Source organism: Papio anubis, chromosome 9 (genome assembly GCF_008728515.1).
Source record: "Papio anubis isolate 15944 chromosome 9, Panubis1.0, whole genome shotgun sequence".
NCBI classification, from domain to species: domain Eukaryota; kingdom Metazoa; phylum Chordata; class Mammalia; order Primates; family Cercopithecidae; genus Papio; species Papio anubis.
Genome location: NC_044984.1, coordinates 82572396 through 82585269, shown reverse-complemented (window position 1 = coordinate 82585269; position 12874 = coordinate 82572396).

Genomic DNA, 12874 nt, shown 5'->3' with positions numbered 1-12874 from the left:
AAAGCAGGCAGAAAAATGTGAGGAGAGACTGGCCTGGCCTCCCAGCCTACATCTTTCTCCCATGCTGGATGCTTCCTGCCTTTGAACATTGGACTCCAAGTTCTTAAGTTTTGGGGCTTGAGTGGCTCTCCTTGCTCCTCAGCATGCAGACAGCCTATTGTGGGACCTTTTGATAGTGTAAGTTAATATTTAATAAACTCCCCTTTATATATATCATTTATATATGATATATATGATATACATATATATATCCTATTAGCTCTGTCCCTCTGTAGAACCCTGACTAATACTGATTTTGGTACCAGGAGTGGTTCTAGAGGAACAGAATATTAAAGATAGAGTTTTCTCAATGGTTTTGGGGCTGCTTAATATGATTAGACTCAAAAATGCTAAGGACTCTACTTCTAAGAGTATGGATAACATTAATAGTCCTTGGCATGAACTGTTTAGAGAGTTATGCAAAACAAATGCACTTGACTCTCCTAATTCACTGCTCACAAGAGGCAAGGAGTTCAATGACTGTATACATAATATCTGTAATCATATGTGGAGAACCAAGGAACATAATGAAGCTGGTTGGTTGCTCCTAAGTTCAGTGGACAAAGTGATCAAAGAAAATGATGAACTCAGGTATTCTATCTCCCAGCTTCAGAAGCAGATACTGAGCCTCAAATCTGCTAAGATTGCCTTGAGTGAGAGTCTTATCTCCTAGAGAGAAACAGCTGAAATTGTAGAAAAACAAACACAAGCTCTTATCATGCGAGTAGCTAACCTGAAGCAAAAAATGCATGGACAGCCTTGAGAGATGTCCACTGTTAAAGTGAGGGCATTGATTGGAAAAGAATGGGACCTGAAACGTGGAATGGAGATGTGTGGGTGGACCCTGATGAAGCTGGAGACACTGAGTTTATAAATCCTAACAAACTTTTTGCCAGAAGAAACAGCTTCGCCATCCCCAGTAGTGGCAACATCCCCTCCCCAACCCATGCTGCTATCAGCCTTTCCACCTCTGAGGAGATGAACCCTGTGCTGCCTGAGGCAACAGTGATGACCTCCCCTTAGGCAGTTGCCAGGAAAGGTAATGTTGAGTCCCCTCAGGAGCCACCTCCAACACCTCTGTTTGCTTCTAGACCTATAACTAGACTAAAGTTCTGGCAGGCCCCAGCAAGCGAGGTAGAGAGTGTGACCCATGAGGAGGCATGCTGTACTCAAAAAGAACTATTTGAGTTCTCTAATTTATATAAACAGCAACCTGGAGAATAGGCATGGGAATGAATATGAAGAGTATGGGATAATGGGGAAAGGAACATGGAGTTGGATCAGGCTGAATATATTGATTTGGGTCCAGTAAGTAGGGACTCTGCTTTTAATGTTGCAGTTCAGGGAATTAAAAAAGGTTCTAATAGTTTATTTGCTTGGTTAACTGAAATATGGATTAAAAGATGGCCCACTGTAAATGAGCTGGAAATGCCTGATCTCCCTTGGTTTAATGTAGAGGATGGAATCAAAAGGCTTAGGGAGATTAGGATGGTGGAATGGATCAGTCACTTTAGACCTACTCATCCCAGCTGGGAGGGTCCAGAAGATATACCTTTGACCAATGCTTTCTGAAATAGATTTGTGAGGGCAACACCTGCATCTTTGAAGAGCCCTGTGATTGCTCTTCTCTGTGTGTCAGATCTAAGGGTGGGAACCACAGTCACTTAACTACAAAATTTAAATACAATGAGAATAATTGGGTCCATAGGTGGCAAGGGCCAAGTGGAGGCACTCAACCGTCAAAGGCAAGGTGGGCATAGTTACCGTAATGGACAGCAGAAGCAAAGTGGCCATCAGAATATTTTAACTTGTGTAGAGCTCTGGTGTTGGTGAATTAATCAGTGTTCCTAGAAGTGAAATTGATAGGAAGCCTACTGCATTCCTACTTAATTTACACAAGCAGAAAACTTCTATGTCAAGCGAACAAAAGACTACTTTGAATTATAAAAAGAGAGAATCATGGCCCCTCAATCAATTTCCAGACTTGAGCCAGTTTACAGACCCAGAACCCCTTGAATGAAGGGGAAACCTGGTCCCCTTGAGGGAAGACCCCATTACATTACCGACAATTTATGCAGTGAATCTTTCTCTCATCCTTCCCTAAGGAGACCTGTAGCCTTTTCCCAGGGTAAATGTGCACTAGGGAAAGGGAAATGATCAAACATTTCAGGGACTACTGGACACTGGCTCTGAGACACATGTATCCTAGTAATTCTGTCCCTCTAGAGAACCCTGAATAATACAGGTGTGATAGTTGCTTCTTCCAAATTTGAGTTTACTTTTGTACAGAAGGAGGGTGTTTTTCTGACATGTATCCTATGATGTTGGTTAGGTAGGTAATACAGTTTGGTTGCTTGTCCTCTCCAAATCTCATATTAAAATGTAATCCCCAATGTTGGAGGTGGGAATGGCTTGGTGCTATCCTTGCTATAGTGAGTGAGTTCTTGTTCTGAGTTCACGAGACATCTGGTTGTTTAAAAGAGTGTGGCACTTCCCCCTCTCTCTCTTGCTTCTGCTCTTGCCATGTGATGTGCCTGCTCACGTTTTACCTTTTGCCATTAGTAAAATCTTTCTGAGGTTTCACCAGAAGCTGAGCAGATGCTGGCAGCATGTTTCCTGTACAATCTGTAGAACCATAAGCCAATTAAACCTCTTTGCTTTATAAATTACCCAGCCTCAGGTATTTATAGCAATGCAAAAACAGACTAATACAGTAAGGCACTTCGACTTTGATCCTAGGTGCATGTATTAATGTAGTCTCTGTATGTTTTCTTTAGTGGCAAAGGGCATTAGTGGTGTCTGTGATTTTCTCGGTTTTTTAGGGTGCAGTTATTAGCAGAAGTTGTCCTGGTTACTGGGATGCCAGTTGTGCCTGTCTTCAGTCCCTAGTGGTGGCAGTGGTGGTCTGAGTATGACTAACTTTGTGCCCCAAGGTGGCATATGCTGTCATCTGTGTTGGTGGTTACTGGCAGGTTGATTCGTTGGCTTCCGGGTGTCTTTCTCAGATGCTTGTAGTGACAGTGGTTGACTGGGCAGGTGGGTGGGTTCTTGGACCCTGAGGTATCCAATGTGGCATAGACAATGACAATAGCAGTGGTAGGATGATTCTCTGGGTCCAGAGTGGTGTGCATTGATGTTGGTGTTCGCTGCAATGAGCTTCACAGGCCCTCTCCAGGCCTGCAGGTGGCATTTGCAGGTAGGTGACAGCTTAAGTGGTAGTGGGCAGGAATTTAGGCCCATTCTTCAGTTCCTGAGAGAAATGCTCAGATGCCCACGTTGGTGAATTGGATTGTGCAATCTCCAGGACCCCAGATTATGTGCACTGTCTCAGAGGTGGGGTGAATGTGGGCTGGGTGGACTTGTGTTCAGGTCCCCTCAATAGTTAGAGCAGGTACCAGTTGTAGTTGGTGGGGGTCTGACGATCCTCAGGCCCTTCCTGGAGTGTTTGAGTGAAGAGGCAGTCACTACCATGCAAATAGTAGAGAGTGTGTGGTTGGCCTTGATGGCCACAGCCTGGGCCTCAAGGTGAGAAAAATGCATCTCTCTTGTGCCCCATTCCCAGAGGGGCTCACCCCTCCAACCCTGGGGGTGGCATATCCTGTTAAGCTTGCACCTTAGCCCTGGCTGCAGAAACCCACACCCATCTTGTAACCAAATCTCAGTTGCAACTCACACCCATCTGCATCATGCTGTCGGTCCTGGAAGCACTCACTTCTGGCACCAGCAGCTACAACCAACCCCTTGCTCACTTCTCAGCCCTGGCTGCAGAAGCACTCCCAGATCATGCCCTAGTCTCAGCAGCAACAATCTGAATTTCTTTAACACCTCAGTCCCAGTATGTTGTCCTAGAAGGGTGAGCAGTCTACCAAATGCTAGATTTGAAAATGACACCTTCCTGTAGCCACTTAGGTCACAGAAAGGTTGTGGGACCCGGTGTCAAATCCCTCCCTGAAGCAATCGTATCCTACAGTCATCTCCTGGCAGCTCCCTATGTTAATTTCAGGGATAGATGGGGTCAAGAGACTCTTCTGTGGCCAGGATTTTACTATTCTGCGGTGGGGATGTGGGCTGCTGGAAGTCTCTCACTCACCCTTTGAGTTGGGAATTTACTCCCTGCCAATCTGGGCTAAGCAGGCTACCTCCTTTCATCTTCCTTGCTTTCAGTATTTCCTGTCACTTCTCTGTTGAATTGCAGAGCTTTTTCTTGGATACTGTATTTGAAGTCTGACTATCTATACACCCTTTTGGTCTTCTAAGTGGAGGAGACAAGCATGAAATGCTACCAGTTAGCAATCTGGAAGATCCTCCTTTGACCCAAATATTACTTTTGCCTCATTCTCTTCTTCTGGGACTTCATTTAAATGAATATTACATTATTGTACTTATCACATGTGTCTTTTACATTCTGTTCTTTTCTTTATGTTTCTTCTCTTTATATTTTAGCTGGTTGAGTTTGTATAGGTGTGTTTTTCAGTTTACTAATTCTATTTTTTGCTCTTTCCAGGCTTCTGTTAAGTCAGCCTAATTTCATATGTTTTTCAGTTCAATAATGTACATTTAATTCATTCCTATAGATTTCAATTCTATACTAAAATTCTATATATTTCAATCCATTTTGTTCATGTTTCATAATATAGTTTGGATATTTGTTCCACATATCTCATGTTGAAATATTATTCCCAATGTTGGAGGTGGGCCTGGTGCAAGGTGATTGGGTCATGGGGATGGATTTCTCATGAACGTTTATCACAATCCCCTTGGTGCTCTCCTCATGAGAATGAGTGAGTTCTCATTAGATCTGGATGTTAAAAGTGTCTGGCACTTCTCCCCCTTTCTTGCTCCTACTTTCACCATATGACATGCCTGTTCCCACTTCACATTCCACCATGAGTAAAAGTCCCCTTAGGCCTCCACAGAAGCCAAGCAGATGCCACCACCATGTTTGCAGAGCCTGCAGAACCATGAGCCAGTTAAACCTGTTTTTAAAATAAATTACCCAAGTCTCAGGTATAGCTTATAGCAATGTAAGAATGGCTTAACACAGAACATTGGTACCAAGGAACAGAGCATTGCTTTAAAGATACCTAAAAATGTGGTGGCAACTTTGGAACTGGGTAACAAGCAGTGTTTGGAGGACTCAGAAGAAGACAAGAAGATGAGGGAAAGTTTGGAGCTTCCTAGAGACTGGTTAAATGGCTGTGACAAAAATGATATGAACTGTGAAGTTCAGGTTGACAAAGTCTCAGATGGAAATGAGGAACTCATTGAGAAATGGAGCAAAGGTCACACATGTTATGCCTTAGCAAAGAGTTTGACTGCATTGTATTCATGGCCTAGGAACCTGTGGAAGTTTGGACTTAAGAGTAAGGATTTAGGGTATCTGGTAGAAGGAATTTCTACACAGCAATGTGCTCAAGATTGGCCTGGTTGCTTCTAATAGCCTAGCTCAGATAAGGGAGCCAAGAAATGACTTAAGAGTTGGAAGTTTACATTTACAGGGGGAGCAGAGCATGAAAGTTTTGAAAATTTGCAGCTTGGCCATGTGGCAGAGAAAGAAAAAGCATTATCAGAAGAGGAATACAAGTGGGCTGAGGAGCAGCCACTTGCTAAAGAGATTTGCAGGACTAAAATACAGCCAGGTGCTGGTAGTCAAGAAAATGGTGCTGGTAGCCATCAAAGCCAAAAAGGCCTTGAAGACATTTCAGAGATATATGAGGCAGCTCCTCCCATCATAGGCCCAGAGGCCTAGGAGGAAGATATGGTTTCCTGGGACAGGCCCAGGGCCTGCTGTCCTGTGCAGCTTCAGATCATTTCTCCTCACATCTCGGCTGCTCCAGCTCCAGCCACAGCTCAAGAGGTCCTAGTCATAGCTCTGGCCACCACTCTGGAGGGCATAAGCCGTAAGCTTTAGTAGCTTTCACGTGGTGTTAATTCAAGCCTGTGAGTGTGCAGAGTGCAAGGGAGGAGGATGCTTGGCAGTCTCCACCTAGATTTCAGAGAATGTATGTATTAGTCTGTTTTAACGCTGCTGCTGAAGGCATACCCAAGACTGGACAATTTACAAAACAAAGAGGTTTAATGGCCTTACAGTTCCACGTGGTGTGGGAGGCCTCACAATCATGGCGGCAGGTGAAAGGCACATCTCACATGGCAGCAGACGAGAGAAGAGAGCTCTTGCAGGGAAATTCCCCTTGTGTAATCATCAGATCTCGTCAGACTTATTCACTATCAAGAGAACAGCAAAAGAAAACCCCCCATGATTCAATTACCTCCCACAGGGTCCATCCCACAGCGTTTGGGAATTCAAGATGAGATTTGGGTGGGGAGACAGCAAAACCATATCATTCTACCCTGGCCCCTCCCAAATCTCTTATCCTCACATTTCAAAATAATCATGCCCTCCCAACAGTCCTTCAAAGTCTTAGCTCGTTCCAGAACTAACTGAAAAGTCTACAGTCCAAAGTCTTATCTGAGACAAGTCTCTTCCCCCTATGAGCCTGTAAAATCAAAAGTAAGTTAGTTACTTCCTAGATACAATGGGGCTACAGGGATTGGGTAAATACAGCCATTCCAAATGGGAGGTATTGGCCAAAACAAAGGGGCTAAAGGCCCCATGCAAGTCCAAAATCCAGCGGGGCAGTCAAATCTTAAAGCTCCAGAATGATCTCCTTTGACTCCATGTCTCACATCCAGGTCATACTGATGCAAGAGGTGGGTTCCCATGGTCCTGGGCAGCTCTGCCTCTGTGGCTTTTCAGGGTACAGCCTCCTTCCTGGCTGCTTTCATGGGCTGGTGTTGAGTGTCCACAGCTTTTTCAGGTGCACAATGCAAACTGTCAGTGGATCTACCATTCTGGGTTCTGGAGGATGGTGGCCCTCTTCTCACAGCTCCACTAGGCAGTGCCCCAGTAGGGACTCTGTGTGGAGGCTCCAACCCCATATTTCCCTTCTGCCCTTCTGTCCTGCCCTAGCAGAGGTTCTCCATGAGGGCCCTGCCCCTGCAGCAAACCTGCCTGGGCATCCAGGCATTTCCATACATCTTCTGAAATCTAGGCGGAGGTTCCCAAACCTCAATTCTTGACTTCTGTGCATCTGCAGACTGAACAACATGTGAAAGCTGTGAAGGCTTGGGGCTTGTAGCCTCTGAAGCCATAGCCCGAGCTGTACCTTGATCCCTTTTAGTCATGGCTGGAGTGGCTGGAACACAGGACACGAAGTCCCTAGGCTACACACAGCACAGACACCCTGGGCTTGGCCTACTAAACCATTTTTTTTTTCCCCTAGACCTTCAGACCTGTGATGGGAAGGGCTGCCATGAAGACCTCTGACATGCCCTGGAGACATTTTCCCCATTATCTTGGGGATTAATTTGGCTCCTCGTTACTTATGTAAGTTTCTGCAGCTGGGTTGAATTTCTCCTTAGAAAATGGAATTTTCTTTTCTACTACATTGTCAGGCTGCAAATTTCCCAACGTGTATGCTCTTTTTCACTTTAAAAACTAAATGCCTTTAACAGCACCCAAATCACCTCTTGAATGCTTTGCTGCTTAGTTCTTCTGCCAGATACCCCAAATCATCTTTCTCAAGTTCAAAGTTCCACAGTTCTCTAGGGCAGGGGAAAAATGCCTCCAGTCTCTTTGTTAAAACATAATAAGAGTCACCTTTGCTCCAATTCCCAACAAGTTCCTCATCTCCATCTGAGACATCTTCAGCCTGGATTTCATTGCTCATATCATTATCAGCATTTTGGTCAAAGTCATTCAACAAACCTCTAGGGAGTTCCAAACTTTCCCACATTTTCCCATCTTCTGAGCCCTCCAAACTGTTCCAACCTCTGCCTGTTACCCAGTTCCAAACTTGCTTCCACATCTTTGGGTATCTTTTTAGCAGCACCCCACTCTACTGGTACCAATTTACTGTATTAGTCTATTTTAACAGTGTGATAAAGACATACTTGAGACTGGGCAATTTACAAAAGAAAGAGGTTTAATGGACTTATAGTTCCACATGGCTGGGGAGGCCTCACAATCATGGCGGGAGATGAAAGGCACATCTCACGTGGTGGCAGACAAGAGAATAGAGCTTGTGTAGGGGAACTTCTCCTTATATAATCATTAGATCTCATGAAATGTATTCACTGTGATGAGAATAGCACAGGACAGACTCACTCCCATGATTCAATTACCTCCCAGCCAAACCACATCAGTATGGAAAACCACGGGGTCCTGGCAGATGCCTGCTGCATGGGTGGAGCCCTCACAGAGAACTTCTACTAAGGTAGTACAGAGTGGAAATGTGGGGTTGGAGGCCCCACCCAAAATTTTCACTTGGGACACTGCTTAGTGAAACTGTGGGAAGGGAAGAAGACCAGTGTCTTCCAGGCCTGAAAATGGTTGATCCACTGGAGGCTTTCACCCTTCATTTGGAAAAGCCACAGACACTTGACTTCAACCCATGGGAGCGGGCTAAATCCTGCAAAGCTCCATTGGGTAGAGGTGACCAAGGTCTTGGGAGTCCACCCCTCATATCAGTGTGCCCTGGATATAGGACACGGAGTCAAAGGACATTATGTTAGAGTTTTAATGATGGGCCTGCTGGATTTCACACTTGTGAAGGGCCTGTAGCTCCTTTCTTTTGGGCATTTTCTCCCTTTTGGAATGGGAATGTTTACCCAATGTCTGTATCCTCACTGTATCTTGGAAGTAAATAATTTGTTTTGATTTTACAGGCTCATAGGTAGAAGAGACTTGACCTGGAACTTTTGAGTTAATGCTGGAATGAGTTAAGACTTTTGCAGACTATTGGGGAGGCATTATTATATTTAGCAATGTGAGAAGAACATGAAGTTTTGGGGGCCAGGGATGATTGACATAATTTTGATATTTGTCCCCCCAAATCTCATGTTTAACTGTAATCTCTAATGTTGGAGGTAGGCCTGGTGGGAGGTGATTGGACCACAAAGGTGGATTTCTTATTAATGGTTTAACACCATCCACTTGGTGATATCCTCACTAGTGAGTGAGTTATCATGAAATTTAGTTGTTTAAAAAGTGTATGGTACTTCCCCCACTCCTATTGCTCCTGCTCTTGCCATGTGGTTTGCCTGCTCCTGCTTCTCCTTCTACCATAAGTAAAAGCTCCCTGAGCCCTCCACAGAAGCCAGGCAGATGCCAGCATCATGCTTATACAGTCTTCAAAACTGTGAGCCAATGAAACCTCTCTTTTAAAATACTATTTTTTTCCCCACATCAATGCAATATAATGGTAATTTAGTATTTATTTGGATAATTGGTATGTCTGCTGCTATTTTTTGTCTTATTAGTCATATTTTTCTGCATTTTTGGATATCTAACTCAAAATCAGGTAAGTATATATGGGGTACAAGAGCGATCAGTTTTAGGTTTGATGCAGGCTCCCCTCCCCAGGATTTTGTCACCATAGCAAGGTAAAAATATAGGAGATTTTACTGTACCTTTACAGTCAAGCCTAACAATCTCCTGTGTCAATGGAGAACTCATTATATATCTCATGGGATGAACCAGCCTTGTGTTTGGTCTCTTCTAGTTTTCAATATATAATGCCATTCCCACGTGATTACCCAAAGTTCTGCCAGTTTCTCTTTCTCCTGGTAAGTTTCCTCCGCTCAGGACAATCCAAAGTTTCATTTCATATGCAGAATTTGCAAATGCTCCAGAAGAAGAAATTACCTGGAAATGGTTAATGGCTCTCCTTGGAAGGACTCTACCCTCTGGATTTTAATTTTCATGGTTATAATTGCTTTTATTCATAGCTCTCTAATACATTTTACTTTATTTCATTTTATTTATTATTTTTGGAGACAGGGTCTCACTCTGTTGCCTAAGCTGGAGTGCAGTGGCGCGATCTTGACTCACTGTAACCTCCGCCTCACAGGTTCAAGCGATTCTTGTGTCTCAGCCTCCTGAGCAGCTGGGACTACAGGCAGGTACCACCATGCCTGGCTAATTTTTGCATTTTTAGTAGAGACAGGGTTTCGCCATGTTGTCCGGGGTGATCTCGAACTCCTGACCTCAAGCGATCCACCCACCTCAGCCTCCCGAAGTGCTGGAAATACAGGCGTAAGCCACTGCGCTTGGCTGTAACTCTCAAATGTATTTTAAAATATGTCCTTTGATGTGTATTAAAAAAAAAAAATAGTTGTAGCTGTGAGAATTTCGGCATGCCATGACCGACTATATCCTCCCTGAAGAAGTTCTCCTCCACTCTTTTGATTTCTAATTTTGTTGTATTATGGTCACAGTATTCCGGAATTTACTAAAGTTTCCTTTGTGGTCTAATACTTTAGTCTACTTCTCCTATATGTATTAGGAAATAAGCATAATCTCTGTGTCAATTGTAAAATTACATACAAATTTATAGTTAAAACTTACCATTATTTATTAAGCATTAGGACACCTGATTTTTCTTTCTGCTTGATCCATTAGTTTCTTCGAGGGTTTTGTTAAAATCTCCAGCTACATTTTTTGATGTATCTGCTGTCTTGTACTATTGTTTATTGTTGCTTGATCTATTTTTAGATTGTATCATTAGGTGGCATATGTATTTATGATAAACATATCTTCGTGTTCTATTATTCCACCAGTATACATTTTTCCCTTATTCCTTTTCTTCCCTTTAGCTTTAAATTCTATCTTGTCATGCATTAAAATTCCTACACTAGCTTGCTTTTGGTTCATATTTCCTGTTAGACTGTCATGCTTTTATTCTTTAAATTCTCTATATCGTGTGTTTTGAGACAGCATATTGTTGCTTTATAACACATTTATAATTAAATATATAAATATTCAAACATAAAATATAAACATCAAGAGACTTTTGTTAGATTTAGCCCATTTATTCACTGTAATTATTGCTATATTAATTATTAAGTCTAACAGCTTCTGTAGTACTGCATTTTTAAATTTTTCTCTCTCCCATTATTATATTCCATCAGAATTTTCTTCTGATGGTTTAAAAGTTACAGATCCTGTTTTGAGACGAAGTCTCTCTTGGTCACCCAGGCTAGAGTGCAGTGGTGCAATCTCAGCTCAATGCAACTTCCACCTCCCAGGTTCAAGTGATACTCCTGCGTCAGCCTCCCAAGTAGCTGGGACAACAGGCATGCACCACCATGCCTGGCTAATTTTTGTATTTTTAGTAGAGATGGGGTTTTACCATGTTGGCCAGGCTGGTCTCGAATTCCTGACCTCAAGTGATCTGTCCACCTCAACCTTCCTAAGTACTGGGATTACAGGCCACAAGATGTACAGTATGTATTTTTGTAGTATTTGTTTTAACAGCCCATAATCATGCTTATTTGCCTTTAAACTTTGTCACTGTTTTGAGTGGGTAAACCATTGGCAAGCTTTTATAATCCTTTTGTCTTTCTCTCCCCTATGTCTCTTCCCTGCTTCATGTTGTACATACTTTTTTTTTTCTTTCTTAAACTTTTTATCCACTGGCCATGCATTTGGAGGAGGATGAGGGCAATGAATGCCTAAGAATATGTTTAGTAAACCATTGGGCTCATAGTTTTGGGGCTTGGAGAAAATCTGGGCTAGAGATCTGGAATACATTAAGCTAAAACCACTGCTCCACAGAGAGAAAAAGAGCGGAAAAAGAACACTAGTATTCACTAGTATTTAAGTGATAGGAAGAGAAAAAGAAGCCTGCAATGAAAACTATAGATCATGGAAGCAAATAGCCATAAAAGAAACCATGTTAAAAACTTGCATGCTATCTACTGCCCAGGACTTTTACACCTATCACTGTTAAAACCAGATCTGATTCTGTTAACAATCTGGTTACTCAATTTGAAATTCTCAAAGGTCAGTAACCTGGCCCGTCAGGGCCAATCCAAAACAGTTACCTGGTCAGAATTTTTTTTTGCAGTTAGAAAGCTTTTTGAGACCTAATTTAGTTAGAAAGGAAGAATGGTGGAGAAACACCACATCCCTGAAACCCACTCTACTGCCTGAAACTTTACAAAGAAAGTGGTTTACTTGACTTAACCTTTGATATGGCTAATAAGATTCACCCATAATTTATACTTTAATATGGGTTTGTTTAGTCAATGTATGGTCCCAATACTTGAAACTAAACCATGGAGGAGGCAAGAAATAGAACAAAATGTTGACCATGCAAGTCTCTAAGAAAGGGCAAAGTAGAATGGTTTTTTGAGGGTTATTTTATTTAAGGCAGAAACATGAAAGCATCACGTTATACGTGCTACCTGATCAAAATATGCTATCCATTGAGTCACAGAAATGTTGATGAAGAAAGTGAGTTACAAAGAACACGAATTTGCCTGGATCCAGTCTTCAGACTTTATCTTTCGTTTTATGCTACCTCCCTAATGGCAGTGAACAGCACAAGGTAGTACAATTTTAAGGTATCTCAGTTATGCATTTTAGCTTAATTTATTAAGTATGATTTAATTTTAGGCTATCATCTATGTACTTGTTAGCATAGATAGCTAAGGAACAAGCATTACTATTAGATTTCTAATCGTTTGCTTGCTATCCTGTCACTAACATTACAGCTACTAGCACAAATACAAATTAAGTCATATGGATCAAATCCAAAACTTTAAGCCTTGTGTTTATACTAATAACTAATATTATGTGCTATGTGCTAGAAACTCTAAGCAATTTAAATATATTAATAGATACAATATATCATATAAATATATAAATCCTCTTCGTAACTTTAAGAGGAAAATGTTTTTCCCAACTTGTAGATGAAGAAACTGAGGACATATAGGTAGAACAATTTCCTCTAAGTTATGCCAGAGGCAATACCAGGCTGATATAGAAATG